Below are 16470 nucleotides of genomic sequence, written 5' to 3' on the forward strand. Positions count from 1 at the left end.
GAAAGCCATGAACACACTTTTATTTATAAGGTGTCTTTACGTCATTTTGAAAGTGTGGTCATTACTCAAACTTTATACTCAAGCTCCTTGAGATTTTAACCTAGTGCTCAATTATCTTATGGGCTTTAAGTGTTTGCCATCATGCATCCTCAAATTATAGTCATGAAAGACGGTCTTTCAGTTTGCTATTGCTTACACCAGACCAGTTGGTGATTTTGCACCTTCTCTCGTAGGGGATTTCCATGTATAGTCATAAGCGTAGAATAATTCCCCGCCTGCCTGCGGGGACCCTGGAGCACTTTTTGCAGTATCACTTCTTAAGTGTCCCTGTTCGCCTCCCTTCAGGAAGGCCTGTCAAGACACTTAAGAATGTTCCCATGCAGCCTATAGGAAGGGCAACAATGTTCAAGCTCCTGCATTCAGATTAGCCTGGAAGTAAAAATATTAAATGTTTGCCAAATAAGTAATTTTCCAAACCAGCTACTGCCAAAAACTTCTTTTATTTTCACAAAACCCCTGTAAAGGAGTGCAGAATAGTGTAGTCCATAGGCTGCCATTAGAATTGAAGAAAAAGGATACTGTGCCTTTAAGAACAGCCAGTCCTCCAGTATCCCATCATGCCTAGAGAGGCTGTTACCTCAGTTCTTTTTGCAGGTAGTTACTGACTGACAATCAGAATAAACGTAGCAAAACCTCTAACCCCCGGGGAGGAGGGAGGGTTGCTTATGACTATCATGGAAATACCCCTATGAGAGAACTGGAGTTACAGGTAAGAAACTAAACCTTCTCTCGTAGGGGATTTCCATGTATAGTCATAAGCGTAGAATAGAATACCAAGCCCCTCCCCCACGCCAGCGGAGGAACAGTTAGAGTAAACCATACATATGTACTCAAGCAAACAGGTTTCTCAGCGAAGCCTGGCCTACACGAGCATCCGCTCTAGCGTCCGAATCTAAACAATAATGTTTAGTAAATGTGTGAACTGATTTCCACGTCGCAGCTTTACAAATTTCTGCTAAAGGAACATTGCGCAATAGAGCAGTGATAGCCGCTTTTCCTCTGGTGGAATGGGCTCTATGCCTGCCCTGTAAGGTTTTCTTAGCTAGTTGATAACACAATAAAATACAAGAGACTATCCATCTCGCTATTGATTGCTTGGAGGTGGCTAAGCCAGTTCGAACAGGTCCGTAATTAACAAATAGTTGTGTAGTTCTCCAAACAGGAGTGGTCTTATCCAGATAAAACTTTAGTACTCTCTTAACATCTAGGGAATGGAGAGCCCTCTCAGCTGGAGTGGAAGGGTTTGGAAAGAATGTGGGCAAGGCAATCGACTGGTTAATGTGTAAGACGGATACGACCTTAGGAAGAAATTTCGGATGTGTCCTTGGGGGCTTGGGGATTCCGACTCCCCCTCCCCGCCATCCAGTTCCTGGCGGTTCTCCCGCCGGGAACCGGATGGCGGGAGGGGGAGTCGCGGGGCCCCTGGGGGCCCCTGCAGTGCCCATGCCAATGGCATGGGCACTGCAGGGGCCCCCGTAAGAGGGCCCGCTTGTATTTCACTGTCTGCATAGCAGACAGTGAAATACGCGACGGGTGCAGTAGCACCCGTCGCACCTTCCCACTCCGCCGGCTCGATTACGAGCCGGCTTCATGGTGGGAAGGTCGTTTTCCCCTGGGCTGGCGGGCGGCCTTTCGGCGGCCGCCCGCCAGCCCAGGGGAAAACTTGGAATGCCGGCCGCGGTCTTCAGACCGCGGTGCGGTATTCCTGCGGTGCAACTTTGGCGGGTGGCCTCCGCCGCCCGTCAAAGTTGTAATGAGGGCCTATATCTTTATTCATAGGTCTTTTGTACACTGATTTTACCTAACACAACAAGTGTTAGGCCTTCTCAATAACTTAAAGTGGGTTTTGATTTCAGTGCAGTGCAGGAGATAAAACATCCCCTTGGTAGGACGCTGGCTCTTTGCACAGTGTATCTCAATTTTGTCCACTATATAAAGAGTGCAGGCAATCCCGAGAGGTATCACAGAGGCACAAATTACATCCCAAATTCTCTCTTTGGTGGTAGTGTGATCGGTCAGTGAGGCATATCAGAGGGAAGTGCTAAGCATGTAAAGCACACACTCATACATTTAGTGGGACACACATTCAATAAAAAATTCATCACCAATTTCTAAAAACAATACATCCTTTTTTTATATAACTTTAGATACAAAGATAATCGGAATCAGGTGAATACCTTTCGAGATAGGAATTTTTACAGTTTTCAAAAGTTTTTTGGCGCGGTAACGTTATCCTGTGGGGGAAAAGCATGTACTGCAGTCACTTCACAGCAACTTATGGGACTGTTCTCCAGGACTTAAGGTGAGTATGGGGCAGGGTCCAAGGCCACACCACTAGGTCACCTCGGAACGCTCTGGTGCGCCTGGGTGCAGAGGTGTGTTATTGTGTTGGGTGTCCTATTCTCTTTAATGGGAAACGGTCCAGTCACAAAGTTGCTGCAAGTGGGGACTGGAAGGTCAGCCCTGGAGAACCCACTGGGCGCTCGACCCTTGAGGTCCTCTGGTACGTGAGGACACATTCGTCCACTCCTCCTTGGGCTGTGGGTGAAGTGGTGTCTTCTGACGTGGAGTCTGGTACTGGAATTTGAGAGGGAGCCTGCAGAAGCAGTCTGCAGGCATGGACTTCGGGTCCAATACGACCAAGCCAACAAGCCCGGGGGGGTAGGAGGGAGGGGCACTTCTTGGAGATTTGCGAAGCACTGGCAGCTCTACCAGTTTCTTTCAGGCTGCAGCTCATCGAGGTTCTGGTGCAGCATGCAGGCCAGCAGAGTTGGCGCCAAGTCAGTCATGCTCTTTGGTTTTCGGGTTCAGCAGGCTTTTTGTCCACTCCTTTTGTGTCTATCGAAGATCTGAGGATCTGGTATCAGGGGATCCCCTACATAATCTATTTAGGGGGCAAAAAGGGGGGTGAATGGTAGTAACCAATTGGTTACTTGCCCTTGGGGGTCACTACACCACCTAGATGAGCACTTCCTTTGGGGAGTGGGCATCACCCCGTCCAGAGTTCCTAAATTCCACCACACACGATGGTGGAATTTCCTAGGTGGTATCCACTTTGGGCTGGCAACCCAAGGGGTGTGCCCAGCTCTGCAATGCGACACACCTCCTGTATAGCTAATTTTCTCACCTGTCCAGGTGCCAGATGGGCCCTGAGTCAGGGGGATGGCATATTTCTCAGTGGAAGGCCAGATCTGAATACTAAAGGCGGTGGGCTTCTTTAAAGCCCCCTGCCTTGGAATGCAGATCACACTGCGGGGTAGGGTGTTCCATGCCACAGCCCCCGGACAGGCTTTGTTTCTGACCTCCAGAGAGCGAAGGCTCTCACCTTGGTGAGTCAGGTTCTCTTCTGTTGGTGGCAGACTGCCCGGAACTGGTTAGTGAGCTCACCAGTGGTTGGTAGGGTTTCAGGGGGCACCTCTAAGGTGCCCTTTGGGTGCATGTATTGATAAATCCATCACTGGAATCAGTGAGGGTTTATTAATATGAGATGATTGATACCAGACATCCATATTTTCAGTGAAGCCATCTCGTAGCTGGGGAACTTGTATTGACCAGTGTAGGAAAATGCCTCTTTTGGCATGATCATCCCCACTTTTTGCCTGGTTTTTGGTGCAATTTGAACTGAAAGCGCACTGGGTCCCTGTTAAACAGGTCCCTACTTCCAGATCTCTTTCCCTAAAACTGCACTGTTGTTTCTCCCATTTGGCAAACCTTTAGCTACCGCTATAAGTTTCTAGTAAATGGTACCCCTGGTAGGTAGGGCATGGGGTACTAAAGAAATTCCCCTGAAGGCTGCAGCGCGAGTTGTGCCTTCCTCGCGGCCCCCTCACTAAGTGCACACAGTGCTGCTTTTGCAGGCTGCGTAGCTTGGTGCAGAACCAAAATGAAAACACGGCATGGCTCAAAGGCTGTGTCCCTGTCCCCGTTACACTGCATGCAGTATATGCAAGTCACCCCTCTAGCAAGCCGCCCAGCCCTAAAGGCAGGGTGCATTACATTGGTCTCAAACATCTTGTATTAATAAAACCTCACTGAATCCCAAGATGGATTTATTAGTACATGCACCCAGAGGGAATTTAGGGGTGCCCCCTGAAAAACCTACCAACTCCTAGCGTGGGCACTGACTGTTCAAAACCAGTACAGCCACATTAAAGCAGAGTTCTGGCCCCTTAAGGTCAGAGTCAGTGCTCTTGAGGGCTCAGAACAAAGGCCTGATCTGGGCAGAGGTGTGACCTCCTCTCTAAGGCAAGATGGACATTCCACAGCTGGGAGCTTCAAAGGCCTGCCGCTTTTGTAATGCGGCCCAGACCTCTCCAAATGGTGGAGGAGGCAGAGACCCCCAGTTCCTGACCCCACTTTTGAAGGCAGGACTGCCAGGAAAATTAGGTAAGTTAGGAAAAGTGTCCACTTCCTGCCTGTCCTACCTCTAGGGTGGACAAGCTGAAGTGGACACTACATTTTAAAGTCCTTCATCTTTCATGGAAGGAATTTTGCTAATGGGGTTAGGGCTATGCCACTTCCCAAAGGAAGTGGTCATTTTAGGAAAGTGCCATCTTTCTAGCAAAATTACCCCCACTTTTTGCCTGATGCCAGTGTGTTTGGACCGTAGTTCACTGGGATTCTGCTAATGAGAACCCCAGTGACTGTGCTCTCTCCCCTAAATTTAGTTGTTGGTAACCTTTCACACCCACAATTGGCATACTGATGCACCCATGTAAGTCCCTAGTTTATGGTACCCAGGTACCCAGGGCAGTGGTACACCAGGGGTCCCCCATAGGCTTGTAGCATGTATCATGCCACCCATGGGACCCCATGCAAACTTTCCAGGCCTGCCATTGCAACTGGCGTGAAAGGGTGCATGCACTCTTTCACTGCCAAACCTAACCACTGCACTTAGACATTAAAGGTCACCCCTCTGGTAGGCCCTTCAGCCCAAGGGCAGGGTGCATTTTTCTAAGTGTGAGGGTACCACTGCATGAGCAGGGCACCTCTCTAGACCCCATGCCAATTCCTGGACTGTAAGTGTGGGGAAGCCATCTTAAGGTAAGGTCAACACAAGTGGTCCAACTACATAATGGCTTCTCCAAACCTAGGCATGTTTGGTATCAAACGTGTTGGAATCATGCATCTACACTGATTCCATTGTTAGTTGCATAATACCATGTACTCTGGGAGTTCCCCAGGGGATCCCTCAGTTCTGGCTGTGGAGCCTTACAGGGTGTAGCTGCCAGCCCGCGCTGCTCCTGACCCCAGACACTATTCTGCCCTCCTGCTGGTGAGTCAGGCTCAGGTCGGAGGAGCAGAACAGAGAATTTCCTGCAAGGGAGAGGGATGGCCTCCTCTCGCTGTGTATTAGGTGACTAAGGGCAGGGGTGGGGTGGCCTTTGAGCACCACCAGGTTGCTTTGAAGGGCACATTTGGTGCCATCCTTGCATAATCTGGTTTGCAACAGTTCAGGAACCCCTGCTTCCCATGCAAAACTACACAAAGGGCATGGGAGTGACCCCCCCGTCCAGCAACTTCCCTAGGGAGGTGCACATAGCTCTGTCCGGTGGCCACTTGATTGTGCCATCTTGGAAATAAGATGTGCAGAGGCCCCTGGGAGCATCTGACTGGTTAGGCCTGGTAGATGACGTCCCTGGCCCCCTCTGATAGGTGGGTCACTGCAGAGAGTTACTCCCTTTTAGAGTTACTTAAGGGCACTGTAGGAAAATGCCACTGTTGGCGTGGTTACCCCGTAATATTTTACTTTTTGTTGATGCCTGCTTTGATTGAAAGTGTACTGGGAACCTGCTAACCAGGCCCCAGCAAACCATGTTCTTTCCCTAAAACTGTACCTTTGTCTCCACAATTGGCACAGCCCTGGCACACATATATTTCCCTTGTAAATGGTACCCCAGGTACCAAGGGCCCTGTGGCCAGGGAAGGTCTCTAAGGGCTGCAGCATGTATTGTGCCACCCTGGGGACCCCTCACTCAGCACATGCACACTACCTTTACAGCTTGTGTGTTCTGGTGGGGAGAAAAAGACTAAGTTGACTTGGCACTCCCCTCAGGGTGCCATGCCCACAACCCTTTGCCTGTGGCATAGATAAGTCACCCCTCTAGCAGGCCTTACAGTCCTATGGCAGGGTGCACTATACCACAGTTGAGGGCTTAGCTGCATGGGCACTATGCCCCTACTGTATCTAAGTAAATTCTTAGACATTGTAAGTGCAGGGTAGCCATACTGAGTATATGGTCTGTGAGTTTGTCAAAAATGAACTCCCCAGTTCCATAATGGCTACACTGAATACTGAGATGTTTGGTATCAAACTTCTCAGCACAATAAACCCACACTGATGTCAGTATGGAATTTATTGAAAAATGCATGCAGAGGGCATCTTAGAGATGCCCCCCTGCATGCCAGACCAACTGCTAGTGCTAGGCTGACCGGTCTCTGCCAGCCTGCCACTCTCAGACAAGTTTCTGGCCACATGGGGTGAGTGCCTTTGTGCACTCTGTGACCAGGAACAAAGCCTGTCCTGGGTGGAGGTGCTTCACACCTCCCCCTGTAGGAACTGTAACACCTGGCGGTGAGCCTCAAAGGCTCAAGCCTGGTGTTACAGCACCCCAGGGCACTCCAGCAAGTGGAGATGCCCGTCCCCTTGACACAGCCCCCACTTTTGTTCATTTGTTAAGTGCAGATCCAGAAGAGAACTACCGCAGTGTCTTTTTTGACACACCTTTTTCGACCTTTTTGTCATGTGTTTTTCGTTTGTGCGAAGGATGATTTCGAGGAAGACAGGATTTAAGCCGCGTGGCGCCTGCCATTGTGCCATGTCGGTGATGAATCCCTTAAGGTATGCCTTTGATGTCTCAAGAGCAACCAGGACTCAAAGGCGTGCTTGGACTCTTGGGTCATGACTCCAAGAGGTTTGTGGGAGCGGTCCCTAAACTTAGTGGCGGCTCGGCAGTCGACATCAGCGGGCGCGACTCGTCGTAGGTCATGGTCCCGGTCGAGGAGAAGGTTGCAGGGCTGCTTCTGGAGTCGCAACTTCTCTTCATCCCACTCGAGATCCTGCGGGCACTCAGGGAAGAGGCACAAGAAGAAGGAAGTCTAAGTGGACTTCGACTTTGCTTTGCCCATTAGGCAACTCTGTGATGGGAAGGTTGACATTCCAGGCACGGTTCTGCGGAATCGTTGCCAGGGCTGACTCCCTGCCTTCCTCCCTTTCCGGAAGCCAAAGCGACCCCCCTCTCAATCAAAGGAATTTTACGTGGCCATGCACCTTGTACTTGAGAAGGCTGGGCCCGCCGGAGCTCCTTTGGGCGCTGCTAGGTCAGTGGAAGCCCCATCGGGTTCCGCACCGGCAGCTTCGGCCTCTTCTTCGATTGGGTCTCGTGGATCTGATACCGGATCTGAAATGGCGTCGGCTTCACACAGTTGACCTTCTACAGTGTCGCTCCCTGTACCACCGGAGGCACAAGCCCCATTCTCATTACCAATGATCCGGAGGTGGAACAACGTCAAACTATGCAGATTTCGGTGCCGACTTTATTTGAAATCGATAATTCATACAGTTTTTGAAATATTGGCAATAATCGGTTTTAAAAATGGACACAGTGCAATTTTCAAAAATAGTTCCTTGAGGAAAAAAAGTTACATAATTTTACTATTTTTGAAAATTGCACTGTGTCCATTTTTAAAACAGATTATTGCCAATATTTCAAAAACTGTATGACTTATCGATTTCAAATAAAGTGCTGTTGATACATGTGTGAAATACGAATCTATTGAAGTACTAGTACAGTTCTAGTGTCCTGGTTTTAGGAAGTCCACAGGTCGGGGTTCAAATTAACCCCAAGCACCCACCACCAGCAACACGGGGCTGGCCGGGTGCAGAGGTCAAAGATGAGCAAACTTAACATGGTCTTGTTAGACTTTTCATCCTTGGCGTGGTCTCCCTTAACTTTTTGCCTCTGTTTACCAGGTTGTTGATGTGTGCTGGACTCTGTTTTTACTGTTTTTGTTACTCTGGGCACTTTACCACTGCTAACCAGTGCTAAAGTGCAAGTGCTCCTTTTCAAAATGTGTATGTAATTGATTCATCCCTGATAGGCATATTTGATTTACCAGTAAGTCCCTAGTAAAGTGCACTAGAAGTGCCCAGGGCCTGTAAATCAAATGCTACTAGTGGGCCTGCAGCACTGGTTGTGCCACCCACATTAGTAGGTCTGTAAACATGGCTCAGACCTGCCGCTGCAGTGTCTGTGTGTACAGTTTTAAACTGTAAATTCAACTTGGCAAGTGTACCCATTTGCCAGGCCTAAACCTTCCCTTTTTTTTCATGTAAGGCACCCCTGAGGTAGGCCCTAGGTAGCCCCAAGAACAGGGTGCAATATATGGTTAAGGTAGGACATATAGGAATATGTTTTATATGTCCTGATAGTGAAATACTTCTAAATTTGTTTTTCAATGTTGCAAGGCCGTCCCTCTCATAGGTTAACATGGGGGCTACCTTTAACTATGATTGAAGTGTAGATTCCCTTTGGGAGCGGATAGACATGTGGGTTTTGGGGTCTCTGAGCTCACAATTTAAAAATACATCTTTTTGTAAAGTTGATTTTTAAATTGTGTGTTTGAAAATGCCACTTTTTGAAAGTGAGCATTTTCTTGCTTAAACTATTTCTGTGATTCTGCCTGTTTGTGGATTCCCTGTCTGGGTCAGTTTGACAGTTGGACTGGTTGCACCTCTCTCTAGACAGTGACACAAAGGGAGCTGGGGTGTAGCCTGCATTTCCTGATGAGCCATCTGTGTTAGGAGGGAGGGGAGGAGTGGTCACTCACACCTGAAAGGGCTGTGCCTGCCCTTACACAATGCAATCTCCAACCCCCTGGTGTGTGTCTGGGGCCTGGGCAAGGCAGGATTTCACAAAAAAGAGAGACTTTTCTTTGAAGTAGGCTTACTTCAAAGGGCAAAATGGGTATACGAAGGGCACCCAAAGCCCCAGACTTTAGAACACTTCTGGAAACCAAGAGGATCCTCTGCCTGGAGAAGAGCTGAAGAGCTGAGGAAGAAGAGCTGCCCTGCCTGTGACTGTGCTTTGTGGAGCTATCCTGCAGTTGCTGCTTCTGCCTGTGCTAGAGGGCAAAGACTGGACTTTGTGTTGCCTTCCTTCTTGTGAAGAATTCTCTAAGGGCTTGATTTAGAGCTTGCCTCCTGTTGTTGAAGTCTTAGGGACAGCAAAGACTTCTCTCTGCCAGCACCTGAAGCATCTCCTGCGACTCCTACTCTGCCAAGTGGTGCCCATCTAGTTCCTGGGACCCTGAAAGGATAAGCTGGCAGGCCAAGAGTGAGAAATCCACGCACCGACCGCTGTGCGGGGAAAAGATCGACGCAACTCCAATCTGCGGCTGAAAAATCGACGCGCCGCCGGTTTTGCAGCTGAAAATCGATGCTCGCCTGCGGCAGGATTTCTGACGCAAACATCGCTGGGCGTGCAAAAACAACGCAAGGCCTACCCAGACCAGAGAGTGTGGTTCGAATCGACGCATCGCTCTCCTGCGGAGAGAAGAAACGACGCACACTGACTCGACTGAAGGAGAAACGACAAAGTCTCGCTTGTGAGTGATATTGACACATCGCAAGCCCTTTTTGACGCACAGTCGCCTGTGCAGGGTTATTTTTGACGCACCCAGGTACATTTTCACGCTAACCGCATTAGCGTTGTGTTTAAAACTACATGAAGACTCTTTTTGCTTTTTAATTGATAACTTGACTTGTGTATTGTGGATTTTTGTCGTTTTGATCTTGTTTTGTTTAGATAAATATTTTATATTTTTCTAAACCTGTGCTGTCATTTTGTAGTGTTTTCATTAAGTTACTGTGTGTGTTGGTACAAATACTTTACACCTAGCACTCTGAAGTTAAGCCTGCTGCCCGTGCCAAGCTATCAAGGGGGTGAGCAAGGGTTAGCTGAGGTTGATTCTCTTTTACCCTAACTAGAGTGAGGGTCCTTCCTTAGACAGGGGGTAACCTCACTGCCAACCAAACACCCCATTTCTAACAGGGCTCCTAAGGAGACAGAGGGGACTGGGAATCAGGCCTGCCTGCAGGTAAATACCCACGGCTCAGAGGGCAGATCAAGGTGGATTAGAGGAGCGCAGGAGAAGGCGCCAACCAGACACCCTCAGCAGGGTGCAAACAGGACGTCGGACTCCCGATGCTGGTCTATGGGGGAACCCCGGGGGTCACTCAGGGCTGCCGGCGAGGTCCAGGGGGTCGACTTGGGTAGACCACAGCCTGGACAGGGAGGTGGGCCACCTGAGCTGCACCGGAGGTCGGGTTCTCTAAGGCCTGGGAGCTGCAGGTGCAGTGTATCTTTAGGCGTCTGATATCTTCGTCCAGAGCTTCGCGGTCAGGGGGGTCCTCAGGATTCCCTCTGCAGGCTGCATCGTGGAGAGGTCAACCCAGGGTGGGCACTTGCTTGGAGGTCTTCTCTAGCTAGGTGGACCACCTGGACACAGGCCGTGGGCGTCGGGTGCAGTGTGTGTTTGGACTCACGCATTCGGAGTGAGGATGGAGTCCTTTGTTGTTGATTCTTCTGGATAGGGCCGCTGTACTCGGGAGTTCTTGGTCCTTTTGGGTGCAGGGCAGTCCTCTGGAGCTTGGCAGAGGCAGCTGGTCCCGCTGGAGGCGCCACTGTTCTTTTGTAGGTTCTTTGAAGCAAGAGACAGGCCAGTTGGGCTGGGGCCAAAACAGTTGTCGTTTTCCTTCTTCTCTGCTGTTTTTTTTTTAGCTATGCAGTCCTCCTTCTTCTTGTTAAGTCACCAGGAATCCTAGATTTAGGGGTCAGAGGGCAGTAGCCAATAGCTACTGTCCCTGAGGGTGGCTACACCCTCCTTGTGCCCACACCCTTAGGGGAGGGGGGCACAAACCTAATCCTATTGGTCCCTGTCCTCCAAACCAAGATGGAGGATTCTGTAAGGAGGGGGTCACCTCCGCTCTGGACACCTTAGGGTTGGTCCTGGCTGGAGTGGTCACTCCTTCCTGTTTTCCCTACTTTTCCCGCTGGACTTGCCGCTAAAAAAGTGGGGTTTTGCCTGGGGGAGGGGTGGGCAACTCCACTAGCTGGAGTGCCCTGGGGCACTGTAATCCGAGGCTTGAGCCTTTGAGGTGTTACAGTTCCTGTGAAGCACCTCCACCCATGACAGGCTTTGTTTCTGACCACCGAGAGCACAAAGGCTCTCACCCCAGGTGGTCAGAAACTTGTCTGAAAGTGGCTGTCTGGCACAAACCGGTCAGTCCTACACTAGCAGTTTGGCTAACTAACAGGGGGCATCTGTAAGATGCCCTCTGTGTGCATTTTTCAATAAATCCTACACTGGCATCAGTGGGGGTTTATTGTACTGACAAGTTTGATATCAAACTTTCCAGTATTCAGTGAAGCCACTATGGAACTGTGGAGTTCATAATGACAAACTCCCAGACCATATACTCAATATGGCTACACTGCACTTACAATGTCTAAGAATGGACTTAGACACTGTAGTGGCATATAGCTCTTGCGGCTATGCCCTCACCTGCGGTATAGTACACCCTGCCTTAGGGCTGTATGTCCTGCTAGAGGGGTGACTTACCTATACCACAGGCAGTGGTTTATGGGCATGGCACCCTGAGAAGGGGGGCCATGTCGACTTTGCTTTTTTTCTCCCCACCAGCACACACAGGCTGCATGGGCAGTGCACATGTGCTTGGGGAAGAGTCCTCTAGGGTGGCATAATACATGCTGCATCCCTTGGGGACCTTCCCTGGCCACAGGGCCCTTGGTACCATGGGTATCTTTTACAAGGGACTTAACTGTGTTCCAGGGGTGTTCTAGATGTGGAAACAAAGGTACAGATTTTGGGAAAGAACACTGGTGCTGGGGCCTGGTTAGCTGGAGCCCAGTACACTTTCAATCAAAGTTGGCATCAACACTAGGCAAAAGTGGGGGGTAACCATGCCAACAGTGGCACTTTCTTACAGCATTTTTTCCCACAATTTGTGGGATACGGTGTCGCAGGTGCTGGCTCGAGTCCCGGAAGACGTGCCCACCATTAGCTCGCAAGCAGTTAAGGACAGAGAGATGCAGCGATTTACCAGAGGGGGTTGTTTGGACCCGACTAACTCCCTGGGGAGGGAGAGTTCATTGACAGTGGCCCTTCAACGCTATGCTTGGCTACGTACATCTGGCTTTTCAGAGGATGTCTAGGCAAACCTTATGGACATGCCGTTCAATGGGTCCCCCTTATCTGGCGAAAAGGCTGACTCTGCGCTGGAACACTTTAAGGTTTCTCGGGCTATGGCTAAGTCTTTAGGCCTCTCAGTGGCCCCTCACCTGGAGTCTGCCTTTCGTCCGTCCCTTCTGTGGTTATGGGAGGAAAACAGTGCCACAACACTCACAATTTAGCTACCGTCCGGCACCAGGCCCACAACCTGTGCACGGTGCAGTCACCAGACCCCAAGGGTCTGACCAGAAGTCGTCCGCTACCCAGCCCCCTGCCTCTACAGCGTCCACGCCCTCGTAGTCTGATTCTGTAAGACCATGTACGTTCAGTTGGAGGGAGGGTTCAATATCACTTCCTTCACTGGCAGTCCATAACATCGGACAAATGGGTCCATCAGAAAATACAGAAGGGCTATTCCCTCCCCTTCCAGTGCCTCCTTCAAAAGAGTGGCTGATGAAGGATCACTTAGATTTGCTCTGTGAGGATATTGCGATTCTCTTGGCAAAGGGAGCCGTAGAAAGGGTTCCAATATTAGAAGTAGGCAGTGGTTGTTATTCCCGCTACTTTCTGACACCCAAAAAGAACGTTCTTTGCCCTATTCTGTATTTACGGGACGTCAATCTCTTCCTCAAAAAGGAGAAATTCAAAATGCTTACTCTAGCTCAGGTCTTGTCTGCTTTAGACTAAGGAGACTGGATGGTATCTTGGACTTGCAGGATGTGTATTTCCTTATCCCCATCTTTTCTGCCCTCAGGCGTTACCTGCGTTTAAAGATGGCCATGAGCTCTTTCAGTTCACCGTGCTACCCTTCGGCATTAACAGTGCCTCTCGGGTGTTCACCGGGTGGTGGTCGCAGCTTATTTGCATACGTCAGGGGTTTCAGTCTTCCCGTACCTCGACGACTGGCTGTCATCTCCCATCTCCAGACTATGGCGAACCTCCTGCATTCACTGGGGTTTACTTGAGTGTGCCGAAGTCACACCTGACTCCCTCCTAGATGCTTCCTTTCATTCAAGCTACTCTGGAAAGAGTGCAGTTTTGGGCCTATCCTCCCGAGCAGCGAGACCAGGATATTCAGGTTATGATTTCAATGTTTCAGCCTCCGTCTTCGATTTCAGCGAGACTCTGAAGCTGCTCCACCTCATGGCCTCCTGCATCTTGTTAATAAAACATGCCAGATGGCATATGAGGGCTCTGCAGTGGGATCGGAAATTCCAGTGGGCGCAGCATCAGGGAAATCTCTCTGACATAGTTCAGATCTCGAAGGGAACTGCAAAGGACCAGCAGTGGTGGTTAAAGAACTGCACCTGGGTCAGAGGCAGTCTCCTCTCCCTTCCCCTTTCAGATTTCACAGTAGTGACAGATGTGTCACTTCTGGGATGGGGCAGCTATCTGGGAGAGGTGGAGATCAGAGGTCTCTGGTAGAATCTGGACTCCATATCAACTTACTTGCGATCCGGTTAGCCATGAAGACATTTCTTCCTGTTGTCAAAGTTAAAATAGTGCAGGTGTTCATGGACGACACCACTGCAATGTGGTACTTCAACAAGCAGGGCAGTGTGGGGTCATGGAACCTTTGTCAAGAGGCATTGCGTCTCTGGACATGGCTGGAACAGCAGGGCATAACCTTGGTGGTTCAACACCTGGCAGGTTCTCTGATCACCAGGGAAAACTCAGCCGTCGATGCCTAGTGGATTACGAGTGCCATCTCCATCCGGAGATGGCATAAGGACTCTTTCAGCAGTAGGAGAGCCTTGGTTAGATCTGTTCGACTCCAAAGAGAATGTGCAATGTCAGCAGTATTGCACGTTGGAGTTTTCAAGGCAACACTCGCTCGGCAACTCCTTTCATCGCAAGTGGAACTCAGGCCTCCTGTATGCCTTTCCACCCATAGCACTTCTGCCCAGAGTCCTCAAGAAGATCGGGACATCCAGGCCCAAGTAATTCTGGTGACTCCAGCCTGGCCACAGAAAGTCTGGTATCCCGAGCTTCTGAAAATGAGCAACAGTCCTCTATTCAGGCTGCCTCTTTGGGCAGATCTTGTGTCACAGCAACAGGGGAGCGTTCTCCACTCAAACCTGTCAACTCTGCACCTTTATGCGTGGGGATTGAGCGGCAGCAGTTGAAAGCCTTTGACTTTCCTCTCGAAGTCTGTAAAGTTATTCTGCCAGCCAGGCATCCCTCCACAAAGATGGTATACACCTACCATTGGAAACTCTTTTTATATTACTGTACAGAAAGATCTTTTGGTCCTCACTCTGCTATTCTCGCTGATATCCTTCTCTTTATTTTGTCCCTTGCCCAGCAGGGCTCTGCAGTGGGCACACTCAAGGGACTCAACACACTGTTAATTTCAGAGGTCTCTGGTCCCTGTTGCATGCGCCGCTGGTTGCAGGTTTTCGACTCTGGAGACAGGCCGGTAGGGCTGGGGCCAAACAGTTGTTGTCGTCCGTCGTCTCTGCAGGCTTGTAGGTCAGCAGTCCTTCTTTGTAGTTCTGGTTGCAGGAATCTGATTTCCTCGGTTCTGGGGTGCCCCTAAATATTAAATTTAGGGGTGTGTTTAGGTCTTGGGGAAGTAGCCAATGGCTACTGTCCTTGAGGGTGGCTACACCCTCCTTGTGCCTCCTCCCTGAGGGGAGAGGGGCACATCCCTATTCCTATTGGGGGAATCCTCCAAAATCAAGATGGAGGATTTCTAAAGGCAGGGGTCACCTCAGCTCAGGACACCTTAGGGGCTGTCCTGACTGGTGGGTGACTCCTCCTTGTTTTTCTCATTATCTACCCTGGACTTGCTGCCAAAAGTGGGGGCTGTGTCCGGGGACAGGCATCTCCACTAGCTGGAGTGCCCTGGGGCATTGTAACACAAAGCCTGAGCCTTTGAGGCTCACTGCTAGGTGTTACAGTTCCTGCAGGGGGCAGGTGTGAAGCACCTCCGCCCAGAGCAGGCTTAGTTTCTGGCCTCAGAGGGCACAAAGGCCCTCACCCCAGGGGGTCAGAAACTCGTCTCTCAGTAGCAGGCTGGCACAGACCAGTCAGTCCTGCACTGAAGGATAGGGGTGAAATACAGGGGGCATCTCTAAAATGCCCTCTTTGTGCATTTGTTAGTAAATCCAACACTGGCATCATTGTGGGTTTATTATTCTGAGAGGTGTGATACCAAACTTCCCAGTATTCAGTGTAGCCAGTATGGAACTGTGGAGTTCGTTTTTGACAAACTCCCAGACCATATACATAATATGGCCACACTGTACTTACTAAGAATAGACTTAGACATTGTAGGGGCATATTGCTCATGCAGCTATGCCCTCACCTGAGGTATAGTGCACCCTGCCTTAGGGCTGTAACGCCTGCTAGAGGGGTGACTTACCTATGCCACAGGCAGCATTTTGTGTGCATGGCATCCTGAGGGGGATGCCATGTCGACTTTGCCTTTTTCTCCCCACCAACACACACAATTTACAATGGCAGTGTGCATGTGTTAGGTGAGGGGTCCCTTAGGGTGGCACAACGTGCTGCAGCCCTTAGGGACCTTCCTTTGTCACAGGGCCTTTGGTACCACTGGTACCTTTTACAGGGGACTTATCTGTGTGCCAAGGATGTGCCAATTGTGGAACAATGGTACATTTTTAAGTGAAAGAAGACTGGTGCTGGGGCCTGGTTAGCAGGGTCCCAGCACACTTCTCAGTCAAGTCAGCATCAATATCAGGCAAAAAGTGGGGGGTAACTGCAATAGGGAGCCATTTTCCTACAATTGTGCAAACAAATGCCTCTGAACATGGGATAGGAGCAGTCCTGTCCCAAATCAGTGATGATGGCCATGGCCAGCCTGTTGCTTTCATTAGCTGGTGGTTACTCCCCAGAGAGCAACTTTGGGAGTGCTAGTGAGAGAGAGGCCTTCGCTGTGGTTTGATCCCTGAAGATGATGAGACCATACTTGTTTGGTTCTCTCTTCCTAGTTCAAACGCACCAGAGGCCTCTCAGATGACTAATGCAAAAGAAAGGTGAAAACCCCATAATGTTAAGGTGGTCCATCTCCCTACAGGGAATGGACTTTACAGTGGAACACCGACTTGGGACTGACCATGCCGATGGCCTTTCCAGGTTCTTTCTCTTAAAAGACGGCTCCCCTGGGAAGGGTTTTGCTTCATCCTCTTTCGT

At 50.0% G+C, this 16470-nt stretch overlaps 1 protein-coding gene across 1 annotated transcript in view; it reads left to right on the forward strand.

Moving 5' to 3' along the window:
• XRN1 (5'-3' exoribonuclease 1) overlaps nucleotides 1-16470 on the forward strand; it is an 838379-nt gene that overhangs the window by 184148 nt on the left and 637761 nt on the right. The window lies entirely within an intron of this gene.

This window comes from Pleurodeles waltl, chromosome 11 (assembly GCF_031143425.1).
Source record: "Pleurodeles waltl isolate 20211129_DDA chromosome 11, aPleWal1.hap1.20221129, whole genome shotgun sequence".
NCBI lineage: Eukaryota > Metazoa > Chordata > Amphibia > Caudata > Salamandridae > Pleurodeles > Pleurodeles waltl.